General features: G+C 39.4%; 1 long non-coding RNA gene across 1 annotated transcript in view; it reads right to left on the bottom strand.

Annotated features, from left to right (window-relative positions):
* Positions 1–2851: 2851 nt before the first annotated feature.
* Positions 2852–14925, bottom strand: part of LOC109518699 (uncharacterized) — a 22276-nt gene continuing 10202 nt past the window's right edge. The window contains exons 2-3 of the long non-coding RNA XR_002168809.1: positions 6617–6620; positions 2852–2862 (exon numbers count right to left, since the gene is read on the bottom strand). This is a non-coding gene — a long non-coding RNA (uncharacterized LOC109518699). The remainder of the gene's footprint in view (positions 2863–6616; positions 6621–14925) is intronic.

Below are 14925 nucleotides of genomic sequence, written 5' to 3'. Positions count from 1 at the left end.
TGCCCAAAGACAGCTGGGATAGGCTGCAGCACGCCCGTGACCCTTGTGAGGATGAAGCGGATCAGAAAATGGATGGATGGATGGATGGATGGATATATATATATATATTCAGCAGCTCAGCCATAATCTATATACTTCTAGCTCGAACTGTGTTTCATTCGTGTTCATTTGATAGCCTCTTAAAATAAGAAGTGTGTGTGAGATTTTGTTCACATCTCGTCAATGTTACGATCTTGCCATTGGCTCACTTCTTATTCAGCCAGTCTAAGAAGTGACCTTTCTTTCACTGAAGCCCCATCAATATTTTAAGTGTGCTCATCTCAAAAACATTTCCAAGACTTTGGCACAATCATTCAATCCCTTTGCTGTAATTACAAGGAAATAAAACTGTCTTCTTTCTTTCTTTTTTCTTTCTTTCTTTCTTTATTTATTTCATCATGTCCTTGTTTTATTGCTGCTTGCTGCTTTCCATCTCCCAACAAATAAATTACAGTTTTATCTATATTTCATCATGCTACATTTAATGCCAAGCAAGGAAGGGCTGTAATTTAGGATTACGTTTTAGGATGTCATCAAAATGAATGATACATTTGCCATCTATGGATGCAAGCACAGTGAAGGGAATGACCTAAATAAAACAGGAAAAAAATTTGCTCTGCTGTTGTCAAAAATTCACACATATTAAAACCAGTGTTGTTAGTTAAACTTGGCAAATATGTGCATGTCTTTTCATCCCTATCCTATAGCACTATATCTATACAGAACAAAAGCGCAAAAACAAAAAGTAAAAAAAGAAGATATTCATCTTCATATAGGTGCGGCCCAGTGGTCGACTGGTTAGCATGTCGACCTCACAGTGCACAGGTGCAGGGTTCGATCCCGGCTCCGGCCGCATGTTCTCCACGTGAGTGTGGATGGTTGTTTGTCTATGTGTGCCCTGCGATTGGCTGGCAACCAGTTCAGGGTGTTCCTCGCCGAATGTCCAAAGACAGCTAGGATAGGCTCCAGCACGCCCCTCAACCCTTGTGCATTAGAAAATGGATGGATGGATGGATGTTCATACAGGGTTGGTTAAGTGAAGCTCTGCATTCAAATCGAACTAGCAGTTTTCACACTGCAAACCGTACTTTTAAGATGAGTGGTTAAGGCCATGTGACCGAAAACATGAAAGCATGGACATACTGTACCAAATGCAAAATGCAGACAATTTGGGAGTGTCATTAATGTCACCTGGCACAGACCAAATGAGTTATGTGCAGTTGCACAACACATAAGCCATTAAGCTCGAGTTGTAGTTTACCGTAATGACTGCCGAGCGACAACACCTTAAGTTAAAGGGAGAATTTGGGTGTACCAGTGCGCGGCCCTGTGTTTATGCATGTTATCATTTGTAGCACTGGGGTGATGACTCCATTAAATATTAAAGGTTTGACACAGCAACTCCCAGATTTTTATTGTTTTCACCAATGTTTTGTTTGCCACAAGCACATTTACAAAGACACAAAAAACTGCACGGCTGCTGGATTCACGATCATGCACATGTCTTTTTGGTAGCAGTCCTCAATAGCAATCCTAAAAAAAAATATATATATATATATATATATATATATATATATATATGACAAACATTCAGAAGAGCTATCGATCAAGGCTTTACTTTTGAGGTTTCCCAGCCAAAATATTTGATGACCAATGCATATGCGCATCCAAAACATGAATACAGTGTTATCACCTAGACAGGCTGACAATCAATATGTGGATGCAACAAAAACTCTGTTGACAAAAACAAGATGAAGATGCATGGGCAAAAGAAGAGCGGAGGGAAATTAAACAAAGATGGAAATACGAAAGAAGGAACTACTAGACTGACATTTTTCATCAAAAAATTCACAATAATCAGCAAGTAAGGTGTAACATTGCGAAGAAAAAGGGTTGTGACAGCTTTTCTCCAATGATAAACCTCGGTGTGAAACGAAAACAAAAGTGAAGTATCTGTGACAGCACAACTGGAGAGTTTCTCTCTCTGACTGGGGATCTAATCTATATTCTTCTTCACTTTCCTGTCCGCTCCATAATGTCAAGAGTTGAAGGCTGAAAGTAGTTTGTTTTGTTTTGTTTTTCTTTTTTCAGTTAAATATCAAGGCAAAGTTTGGAGACAAAGTTGCACTACAGGACACAGAATTCAAAATCTAGCTTTTCAAGTTTACATCATCCGTCTGCTTGCATTTCCTGATAAAAGTACTTTGCGCACTTCAACATCATACATAGATTTCAGCAAATCAGTTTCCCCTTCTGCCATGTCAAGGATTCTGCGCCTCTCTTTTAAAAGTAAAGAGAGGAGCTGCTCCTTCTGGCGGCGAATCAAGTCATCTCTGTTCACGCCCAGACCCGCGCAAAACACCCGTTTTAAACTGTGGCAAGCTGCTTGCACCTGCGAAAATACCAAAAGAATTCTCGCCTGCCCTTGCCCAGATTTATACAGCACCTTGCACCAAACTTGCGCTGGTCATGAATTTGTAAATGTATGTAAGTGCTTCTGACAGTGTTCAGGGCTAACAGAGAACGCTTTGCTGGCCCACCACTGCTCTCTCCCAAAGAGCTCATAGCGACAAGAGGATGATGTTGTTAGCAACACAATCTTCTCTGTGAGCAGGTTTTCAACTTGTATAGTTAATTTGCTGCAGTGCTTCCATAATCTCTCAATGATGTGTACGAAAGATACAGCTGTCTCTTCCCCCATCTGCCTGTCCCCGCTACCCATTGCATTTGATTTAGCTCATTTAGTTCATTTTAGGAGCCTTTCCGCTCAGCTCTGCAACAAACAGATGCTCCTTTAGCATCGCTTGTGTTTAAGATATAAATCTTTAGATTAGAATTCATCAGACCTAAATTGATCCTTTTATTCTAGTGTGTAACGAGTGTGTGAGGAGAAACCTTTCTCCACCACCGACAGTGTGAGACTTAAACAATACTAATCGTGTTTTCATCTGCTTCAGTTGAACACAAATTTAATGAATCAAACACACCCAAAGGTTTTGTAACTATAAGATCCAAAGGAGCAGCATGAGCGTGGTTTCAATCATTTTTGCCAGTATGTCAATGCCATGCCCATGCAAACTACGTCCAAACATAAATAGTGAGTTTGTACTTTTACTGTTATTGTCAGAGCACGTTATCTTAAAACTCTTTCATTATACAGTTTAGGACAGATTAGGCTTTTTGGGAGAGTGATAATCTTCAGGATCAACTGTGATATTCTCGTTTCTTTTTGTGTGTATTCTCTTGTCAATATTTAGTCGACAGCAAAACCGTGTTCGGTAATTGTTCTTGTCGGTCCAAGCTCCATGTGAATAAAGGAGGGAAATATTTTGTGCACAGAGGTTTTTGTTCTTTGTTTTACGAAAATGGACTGATAGTAAAAATTCATTGTTACTTTTTACCTTTTGTACCTACCCAAAGTACATTTCAACAGTCTTTATTTCTGCTTTTCCCAGAGTATTTTCATTTTACTCAAGTATCTGTACCTCTACTCAAGTTCAGGGAGTGAATACTTTTCCCACCTCCGTGAATGTTTTACTTTTGCCAAACCCAAACTGTGAAGACACTTTGTTGGCTTGGATGGGAAAAAAAACTCACTTTCCCTTTATTGACAAATTCGAGTACGGGATTGAGTTCTCAATGTGAACATGTGTTTGTATGATTTGATTAAGAGAAATTCAAGCAATAAAGGAGAAATGCAGCAGCTGGAATGTAGAGACAGACAAAACAGAAAATGATCTACAATATCACATCTATTTTCCATTCCGCGTATCAGGGAAGCTTGGGCCTGTCCCAGCTGACTTGGGGTGTAGATAAATGACAAAATATTAAAGTGCTGGTTGACAAGCAGCATCTCTCAACACAGCTGCCGTGTTGGTACCATAAGTGACGTGACTTACAAAGGTCTAATAAGATTTTAGTTCATGCTATTTCAAACCGTTGTTAAAACAGTAGTGTATGGTACTGTAAATACCTCAGCAAAAAGAGAATTGACCATCCTCCCTATTACTCAGGGAAATGTATCTCTTGTGTGTGTCCTTGTCAAAAAATAAACCATTCATCAATATGACAGGAAGCAACTTAGACCACTGTTGTCCATCAATCAAGTCACTGTCCGGCTGTCCAATGGAAACCAGAGTGACAGTGATGATCCCACCCACCTGGTTAACTAGGCGACCTTCAACTTGGCATGACAAGGTGATGGATAGCATGTGATTGACTAATGACTACGAAGAGAAGACCAGACCTTGCTTTTTGCACCAAACTTTGAGGTATTGCATCTGTGAGCTTCATATATGCCACTGTTTGAGTGGAAAAAAGACAAATAAAAGATGTCTTTTCAGCCATTTGTTGAATTCAACTCAGTTCAACCCAACCTTACTTGCAGACAGGGCCGCAGATAATGCACCGTGCGTAGGGCCCCATTGTCTGTGTGAGAATGCATTGATCGACATCATTGATTGAGTGAGCTTCGCACATCATGTATGAATGCTCCAACTAGTACTTCACGGCTTGTTCTCTACATGGTTTGGGATTTCTTGTACTTTTCTGACAAGCTATTTTCCTCCATGTTTTTTCCTTGCCTTGTGCAAGCGCTTTTTGTTTTCTTGACATTATTCCTAGCTTGTTGTCCAGCGTCTTAATTTGAACTTTGTCGGCCTTGCGCCTATTTTTAGTAAATACAGTACATATTTTTGTGAGATCAACTTTCCTGAGTCAACGTTTGTATGGTCCGATTCCCTCCGGAACCTTCCGGACGCCTGACATACAAAAAGGGTTGACTTCTAATTGGGATTTTGGCACAGCCTACATGAGGTCTAGAGTTGTATTCTCTTTCATGGCAAAGTCAATATTTTGTGTGTCGTCCGTCTATGTGAGAGTGGAACATATCTGAAGAATTCACTGAACAGCATGAACATGTCAGAATGCTGAAGTTGTACTCAAGCACTCACAACGTGTAACACGTCACTTGCCTTGGCTGCAGTTTTCCTCCAGCCTTTTCTCTTGGTGAGTAACACACAGAAAGAACAGTCCAACATAGCTGTCCCATTTAGTCCTCTCATACTTGACATTGCTTCGGTTTAGCGCCGGATCTCATCGCTGTCCATATATCCTCCGGGATGCATTCTTCGCAGAGTGAACAACATCTGATTTCATAATGATACTAAGCTCTTTGAGGTTGTAGCATCGCAGCCAAACGATATTCTCTGTTAAAAAGACTGCATGGCTAAAACGTTCGTAAAGCACCACAGTTTAGCATGACATAAAAAGAATAAAGCGTGGAAAGGGTAACTAAAGAAGGTAATGGAACTGTTTTAAATGGACTGCCAATTCAAAGGTGCACAATAACAATTAGCACCGATATTCTCTAACCAAAAAATGCCACAGCTAATATATTGTAAATAGTGCTGAATGGGTTAGCATAAAACAAAACAAACACTAAACATAAAAGGGTGAAAAAGTACAAATAAAGAGGGGAGTAACACGCTGCCAACTCACAGGTGAGTGATTTGAACAGAAAAGAACATTGAATGGGACAACCAGCCAAATACACAAATGCAAAATGAAATCACTCTTGAGGATCATCGATCAGACATGAAAAATGACCAACTGGCCAATCAATCTCGAGGGTATTCTCCCATTAGAAGCACACCAACGCACAAATGTACTCCAATTAATTTCTCCTCAGTTCAATATTAGGTCGTCTTATTTCTTCACATTTTCTTTTATCATATTTTGATACTTTGCAATGAAGTGCTATCTTTCTGCAATTATAAAGTGTAACAAATACAGATGTGAACAGAAACACTGATAAGAAGCACTGATAAAAGCAGTAGGTAATGACCGCTCCCCACTGACACAAACAATGTGACACAGCTGGCATCTACCCATGTTTGGTGAGAAATCATGATTTTCGGACACACACACACACACACACACACACACACACACACACACACACACACACACACACACACTATTGTGCTTATCATAGACAAAGAGTAACTCTTCTCCATGTGTAATTGGTGGGCTGGCCCATGGGATGCTATCCACATAACATTGATAAAGTTGTAAAAGATTCTGGGCATCCAATTCAGACCTAAGAGTGAGAGAAATATCCAAATTAAATAATTTTTTCCCCCCTTTTGCTCACTGGAGACTGGAGAGTGAAATGATACCACTATAACTGCAGTGGCCATCTGTCTCATCTCATTTTACCAAGAGGGGGAAAAAGAGTTGCATTACTATATTAAATATTAAAGCGTGCACAGTGGGTTACGTCAGGTGGGCGAGAATGTCTTTCATCAGGTTATATGCTTATGTGTGCGAAAATTAAGAGAAGCTTTCAGAGTACCCTTGCTGGTACTACAAAGTGATGAATAATATATGCAGTTGTATCCATTTTATACAAGCAGTGGAACCTCCAAAGTCAAATGATTCAATAGCCATAAAATTTAGACACAGATTTATTGGAAAAATATGCCTCAAAAGTTGGAATACACCGGTACTGAGTACTGTACTTGGACTGTGATGATAATTTACTTTATTTGAACCATTCTGACCATAATCACAAAACATACCTGCAATACGGTATATATTTCACTCAGATAACAATTTTAAGCTTGTCATTACTGATATTTTAACATCCAGCCCTGCCTCAAATTTCACTTCCATGTAGCCTGTAACGTTAGAGTTCTATGTACATGTTAAAAGATGCTGGGTTGTTTTCCAAGCCCAGTCGCTGGGTAGCTGTGGTTTTTGAGCAGATTGTGTGAATTTTACCCCAGCACATTGGTTGAAGAAAAACAAGAAAGTCAAGTGAGTAACTTGCTGTGGTGACGCGTGACAGAGGAATGTTGCTTACTCTTAGAAAATGCTTTTAATTGTCATATTAATTTGTCATATTATCAACCCCAGCTATACAGATATCACGGTAACCCATTTCTTGGTGGCTTGAACTCGCCTGTATGGGTAGTTTTTACCCCTTGTTGGATCCAAATTTTGACCCAACGTGTTGGATCAAATCCTCAACCCAATACACTGGGTATAAATGAATAACCCAATATTGTCTCAGTCCCTTTTGGACCCAGCGTTGGGTGGAAACTCAGTGCTTGCAGGACAGCTCACTGAGGAAAATTTATCGTCGGCTTAAAGTGTTGTCAACCATGTTTACCCGAAAAATTTCTCCTCATGCCTGCGGTGGCTCCAACCCAAAAGGTTGATGCCATTTTGATGAAATTGTACCTGTGTGTAGTATCAGTGCATATGTACGAGTACAAATACTGTACAGATGCATCAATACGGGTGTTGGTGCATCCCTACCCAAAACACAAAGCAAATATTACAATCCACCGTCATGTGCATTGTCGGAGTCACAGCACATCTAGGTGAGGGCATTGTGTCAGCATGGTGGGAGGGCACACACTGCCATTCAATAAATGTGCGTGGCCACAACATTATGCATTAAACACCATAGCACGGCAGGCATTGGGTAAGCTAATCACAAGGCTTATCTTGAGAATAGTTTAGGTGGTGAGTGTGGGCTTTTTTTCTGTATACAACAGTGTCCTTCCAATCACTTGTGCATTTTGGGGTTGTGTTTCTCAAACGCTAGCTAAACCAACTGGACTATTTATTTCATGGAGCACTGTGCACCTGTGGTGTGAACACGCATTTCTCAGAGTGGGGAATGAATTCAAGTATCAGTTCTTTTCGTGAGATGCGGGTATATGGCACCCTGACAAAAACTGATGTGCCATATATGAAAGCTCAACAGTTATTTTTGTTTAGATTCTATTATTTATTTATTATTATTATCATTATTATTATTAATGTGTGTGTGTTTTATATATATATATATATATATAATATTTATTTATTTATTTGTTTGTTTTACCTTGAGCTCACTGTTCAGGGATAAAATACAAATAAATAGGTTGCCTGCAAATGCCACACCGTGATGCCAGCACTACCCATGTGTGACTAAGGGTTGATTTGAATTGTATTTGTCTCAAACAAACACAAAAATAAAAACAACATAATAGAGAAAAGAAAGGTCAAGAAAGGGCAAAAGGAAGCAAAGCGCATCAAGTTCAACGCCCCCTTTTCATTCTAAGAACTTTAAGATGCATGAGAAAAAAAAACATATTATTCATAAATCCAGACATCCTCAATTATTAAATCCTTTCATTTTTATATTAATGTACATATTATGTAACTATAGGCCATAAATCAGTTGATCATTTCTCTAGGGCCCACCCTGGCTTTTGGCTCACATTTGGTACAGTCAGCAAGAAATGTTGACAGTCTGAATTATTTTGCTATAAAAACACCAATGCCATTTGTTTATTGCTTTGTCTCAATACAGAGAAACAGTTGAAGTATTTACTCTATGTATTTTGAACATCTGCTTTGTATACACAAGACTGCAGAATTGACGAGTAAGTAAGTGAGTGGTTTCATACAGTACATTATTGTGTACCACATCTTGTCAACTCAAGATTGGGGGGAAAATTTTTTTTGATTGGGAGGAATGTCGGCGCCATTTGACTGTCGTTGCTGGACATCCACGGGGCGCTTGTGTCTTGCGCCTGAAGTAGGCAGCATTTTCACCGCCCCGCTTTGTTCAGCGAAAAGGTCAGTGCTGATGGACAGTCTGCGGCTGGATGGATGCATGGATTGAGGAGCCGACGATGAGAAGAAAGGAGCGTCAGCATAGAGCGCCGATGCGTATGTGGAACCAGGAGTCACGGCTTGGAATTGAAGCGGATTTACATGAGACAGGAGAAGAGAGCCAATCTCTTTTTCGTTAATGGATGCGACAGCTTCTTGTTGCTTTCAAGCTTAGCTTGTAGCAGGCGTGTGCACATTGCAGCATGACGTCTTTGATCCACTGGTGAAAAGGACACTTTGATTCGCTCCTCTTTCATCAATAACTGCTTCAGACAACAAAGTGTATGCAGGAAGGTGGTTAAGATTGCACGATTGTCTGTGTCTCATGTGTTGTCTTGTATTATTTTGTCATTTTTTTGTTAACTTTTCTTTTGATGGCGGCGCGGACACCCGCAGCGGCTCCTCTTGTTTTATGTTGAGAGGGAAGAAATTTCATCTGTGCTGTACAGCACATTTGACAATAAAGTTGTATTCAATTCAATTCAATTCAATTCAAAGAAAAAAGTCTCCATCTTGAATAATTATTCATAAGACTGAAATGCTGATTAACAAGTGAGGTTTATACACCATGCCCTGCAGATGATTTTTAGAAAAAATACATCAGAGTTATGCTGCAGGACTTCACCCTCCAATGTTTACACTTAACTGGAATTGTGTGGCACAGCCTGTGACTGGGGGTCTACCATAAACGCTGAAAATTGCCATCAGGTTCAATATGTCCCCACAATTTATTCATACTCATGAAAACCCAGGTGCCTCCGATTACGCTGTTTCCACCAAATAATTGTCTATGCTGTACCTTGAGGCAAGCCTAGAAACACACCAATTACTGAGCACATTCAAACTTCAAATATTAACTGAATGTGAGATAAACATGTGTGGGGTTGAGGTGAGGATAAATATAAATTAGTGAGAATCGAAGTAAATAAATTAGTTTGTGGACAATTACTCAATATTCATGTGTACTTGAATTTCCACCTATATGCACTTGCATTTCCTCTATTGAAGAAATGTTTTTCTGACGAGCCTGCGTGCTGAGTAAATGAATGAATGTGGCTTTTGACTTGGACCAGACTGCATACAGACTACGTTATGTATGTGATAAACAGGATGTTGACATGCATGTGTTGTGCGCAATAATTTATCAATTTGCACGAGCATCCTTTCATCATCATTTGAGGCTGGAATCAAACTGTCCATCGTTGTCGGTGACAGCCAATCGGCGTCAAGAACGTATTTATTACGTTGCACGCACACACATCACAAGCAAACTCGAGTTAAAAAAACAAACAAACAAAAAGCAATCAAAGCACATCAGACAAAAACACTATCTTATTTAGATTTATGAGTACATCCCTCATCTGCTGTTACCTAATATACTCCACATTGATAGGAAACCTCTGCAAACAAAATTGATATTGTAGATGGGATATTTCTTAGGGCAGCAAAAAGAGTTCCAATCTCAGCTCCGGCCTTCCTACCACATTCCCAAAATATGCATGTTATGTTCACTGAAGACACAATTGTCCATCAGTGTAAAGTGATTCCTAAATGGTTGTTTATCTGTATCATGCCACTGACTGGCAACCAGTCCAGGATGCACCCAGCTGAAAGACTGACCCTCACCCATATGAGGAGTCAAAAGTGTGGATTAATATCTAGGCAAAAGCGGAACGTGTAACTGCTCATAAGAGTTTGGAGGTGTACCTCATTTAAGTGCCCGGGGAGTCACGGGGCCTATACAGAACTCTATATTCTACATAGCCAACGTTAAATAATGTTTATTTGTTACTGTTGTAAAGCACAGAGTGGGACAAGAAGATTCGGATAGGGCATAGACATTTTTCAAAAACGGTTGCATATTCACTGTATTTAAATGGAAGTACAAATAAAAACAAAGACATTTATTCATTAAAAAAACAGGAAAAGGTTTTACATTATATATAAAGGATAGAAAAGTGGAAACATTTGAAAAAAAAAAAAGGTTTGTGTGCCCAAACACACAAAATGCAAGTGAGAGACTGCAGTGAAGTCTAGAAGTAACATCATCTTACTGCACAGACAGTTTGACATTTCTACTGAGACACCGCAATTTTTGTGTGTGCGTAACAGCCCCCACGGCAGGCGTGGACGGATAACATTTGAGAGCCTTCTTCATTTCCGTGGGTCTGACACACATGCACGCACACACAGAAAAGGAGCAGGATCCGACCAGCAGAACATTATCTTCCTTCACCTCCCGAATATGATTCTACCTCAGGCTCAAGTGGCTCCATGGCTAGTTTGGACTTTTATAAATACAAACCTGAGGAATTGTGGGCCCTTCCTCTGTTGAGTTATCCACTGCCCTCTATTTGTCAGACCATTTCAGCTTCTCTCTGTCTTTGTCATTTATCCGTTGCTTCTAAATTGGGTTATTCCTCCCCATGGTGTTTGTCTCATCTCAGTTTCTCCCTTTTGTCTGTCAATCTGATGCTCGTCAATAACAGAGCAATGCATTCAAACTTGAGCCGTTATTTCTCTTATTTTGTACGTGATTGAATTTCTCCCTGACTGTGTTCACTTGTGATTATCACAGGTGCTGCAATCCAATTCTTCGCCTCTCGGCTCCCACTGTTCGTTGCATTTGACTGCCAAGGGAGTCCCTCCAGTAAAACTACCTGAAAATCTTTTTTTTTTTTTTTTCAAATTCCAGTAAATGTTTCATAAGTCTGTTCTCACTTCACGATTCCCTGCTTGCTCTTAAAAAACTGTTCTCACACCTTATATGGTCCTACAATCATCTGAGATTTTTGCAATTAATGCTCTCTCCATGCAATCGCACCTGTTGTGAGACTGTGTGACTGCACACAACACCGCTGTGCTCATTTAAAAATGGTTCATTCATTAAATCATGGCAAAAAAGAACCATGAAATGATTTGGTGAGAAATGAGAGAGCAGAGGCACACAGGTGAGATTATCATTGTATTCATATTATTCTTATTTTAAGGTTGTGATATATGCTGTTGATAGATTTGTAAATGGAAAGGGAAAGGAAATATTTGCTTCTACAAAAGCATTATATTCAAACATTTGTTGCAAGTTGAATCCAACAGACCAAGTGGAAATCTGAGAAGAAAACGGGGTTGATGACTGAAACCTCTGAAGTCAAGTCATTGCAATTTGGTTTACTTTATAACCACCAATAGATTCCACAAGATGGCGACAAAGCACTTCCTAACTGATAGAGCTGTGACCTGACTAAATGAAGCTCCTCCCTCCCATTTCAACAAAGTTCATTGAAACCAATGTGCCACAAGGTGATGCCAAAGCTTAAACATATTGAAAAAGGACGGTGAACAGATGAGGATCAGTTAAAAATAATAATTAAAAAAAAAAAGCAAATATGTAAAATGCGCTTGTGACAGGACACTATCGATTTTAAAGAACACTTTCTGATCCATGACGAATTGACAATTTGACTTACAGTATATGATAGTTAGATTATTTAAGTTCACATCCAGTCAGCACTCTACTGCAGGGCTAGGGAACTCCGGTTCCTCGAGAGCCCCGTCCTGCCTGTTTTAGATCCCTCCCGACTCCAACTCACCTGATTCAATTGATGATGATCGTGTCAGGCCTCTACAGAGTTTGCTGATGATCTGATCATTTGAATCAGGTGTGTTGGAGTAGGGAGGGATCAAAACAGGCAGCAAGCAGCTCTCGAGGAACTGAAGTTCCCTACACCTGCTCTACAGGTTTGAGCTTTCAAGCAACTGCATCCATAAGAGGTACATGTTATTAACTTTCTGTCAGCCACTATTCAGATTTATTCCCATTAACTTTAGTTTAAAGAACAGCTCTACAGCAGCTAGGAGGATGCTTCAGTGTACTGCTCAGCCAGCCTCTCGTCCTCTCTCTGATTCTCACATGGCATGCAATCAGCTGCAGGTCACAAAACACAGTGATTTTTTTTCTTTGTATGTCCCATCTCCTCTCTTCTTCTTGTTTCTTTCATATCACTTGTCTTGAATCGATAGAGGCGCGTTGTGCACAAAGCTGATAGACATAATCCGTGCAAAAAATAAATAAATCAAAAAATTGGTCGATACACAGACAGAATGTACAAAAACTACAAAAAACACATCAGTAACCGTGGCTCAAAGGAACACTGTGCTCTTACAAGCTGATCTGCATCCAGCATTGTCTTTCCTTTCATATTTAATGCCTTAGTATAACTAATCAGCTCTGCCACCTTGTTTTCCTTCAGGTTATTTAGAAATAAAAAAATATATAATTTCAGCTTCAAACATCAACCCAATGAATTTCATAGGAAAGAATCATGTTACATGGAGACTTTCAACTTAAATTTTTGAGGTTTCACTAAAATAGTTCGAGCTGTTGTATGCACTTGCACTTTTAGGGCATTGAGGAAAGAGCAATCCCTGGTGTGCTAAGCAACAGGTTGCACACGTAAACCCAGGAAAACAACAGCCGTTGATGACAAATATTTTGAGAGCTGCAGCAACAACCTGGAAGGCATGAATGACAATTATGAGTAGAAAAAAAGTACAGATGCTCCCCTATGAGATGTAAATCACTCGAGAGCAGCAGACATCGTAAAATGGAAAAAAAGTACATGAACAACCCTAAAAAAAAAAAATGAACAGAGTTAAACCTTAGAAAGCCCAAGTTTGGAAAAAAAATGACTTTGAAAAAGAAGCACGTTTTTTAATGAACTAATTTGCATTCATGTCACTTTACCAGGCTGTTAGGCAATATTTCAGTTGCGGCTTGGTATCCATCATTCAGAAATCTGACAACATCAACAATGTTCTTCTTCCACAACTACAAATCAATAAAGTATAGAATGCAGTGATGAAAATTGCCCATCTATCCATCTCTCGAGCCATACCTCTATCTATGAGGACAAACTACTGTGCTACTGGGGGCAGTATTAGCATCTTAAAGACAGTTCTGAAAAGTGCATGTCCAAGAGATTTAATCCATTAATACAGTTAGAGGGAAAGAATGTTGAAACTAATGAGTGAGGATGCTGTGACTAAAGTCTGGATATTTAATTCAGCATTCAGAAAGACAAAAGAACGTTGTTTTGACTTTAACAGTTCAGTTGCGCTCACTGAGCTGATCTGAAAATCATTTCTGACTTTGCCAATATTTGATTAGCGGTACTAATTATGAATTTTCCACAAAAGCCCCAGAAAATCCAGGTACTGTGCATGCCTGGAACTCCTAATAATTTGTACGGTACGTGTCATATTTTTGTGTAACCGCTTAAATTAAAGCTGCATGGCTACAATTCAGTTAGGCCAACATCTTAACTGTTTATTTAAAATCCATTGTGGTGGTTCTTAAAGGCATAAATGTGTCCAAAACATTTAAAAAAAAGATAGTATGCAAGATGACTTGAGACCATTGCTTCACGAAGGAAAGTGAAGAAAACTTTTTTGAGAACTGTCAAGGGAAAAACAAAACACTTTTGTAGACAAAGAGAGGACAAGCGCTTTGAGGAAAAAATGAAATATACAATTTAATGAAAACTTGCCTGCAAGTAGTCAGTTTAAATACAACCTATAGTGGCTGCTCTCTTCTATCAAGTGTCTGCCAAGGTCTTCTTAAGGGGAGGTAAATATGCACACATGAACAAGCAGTTATCATCTGCATCTTGCTCTTTCAACAAAAATACAAGATTGATTGAAGTGTAATTCCATTTTGACACACGTCAAAAATAAATAGCTAAATAAAACAAACTATGACAGCCAGTGGCGGACCCTGAGGGCCAGCAAGGCCTTCTCTGCTGGCCTAAACATTCTCTGAGAATAACATAAATTTGTTATTTTATTTTCATAAATATGTTAACAAAATTATTCCCTGTATTCTTTACGTCATATTATTTCCACTTAGTTGAGTGGCTTTCAATGTTATTTTAAATAACATTGAAAGCCACTTGAAAAATAACTTATTTATTATGGTAGAGTTTTTAACCAATGATATTTCATCTAGCTTGTGTTGCCAGGTTAATTAAACTTGCTCGGGGCCTTCAGATTAAACAGAGCAGGCCTCTGTGCGCTGTAAATGAACAGGCACCGTCAGGTTTCAATAGCCAATCAGATCACGAGTCTGAGACTCGTGATCTGTATCCTGTATCCTGACTTGTTCTCGTCTGCCTACTAGGGCTAGCTAGAGGGCCTTACGTCGAGACTGGCCGTGCG

This window comes from Hippocampus comes, unplaced genomic scaffold (assembly GCF_001891065.2).
Source record: "Hippocampus comes isolate QL1 unplaced genomic scaffold, H_comes_QL1_v1.1 scaffold118, whole genome shotgun sequence".
Lineage (NCBI taxonomy): Eukaryota > Metazoa > Chordata > Actinopteri > Syngnathiformes > Syngnathidae > Hippocampus > Hippocampus comes.
Note: the sequence above shows the minus strand (reverse complement) of the source record. Positions and strands in the feature narration are given on the sequence as shown.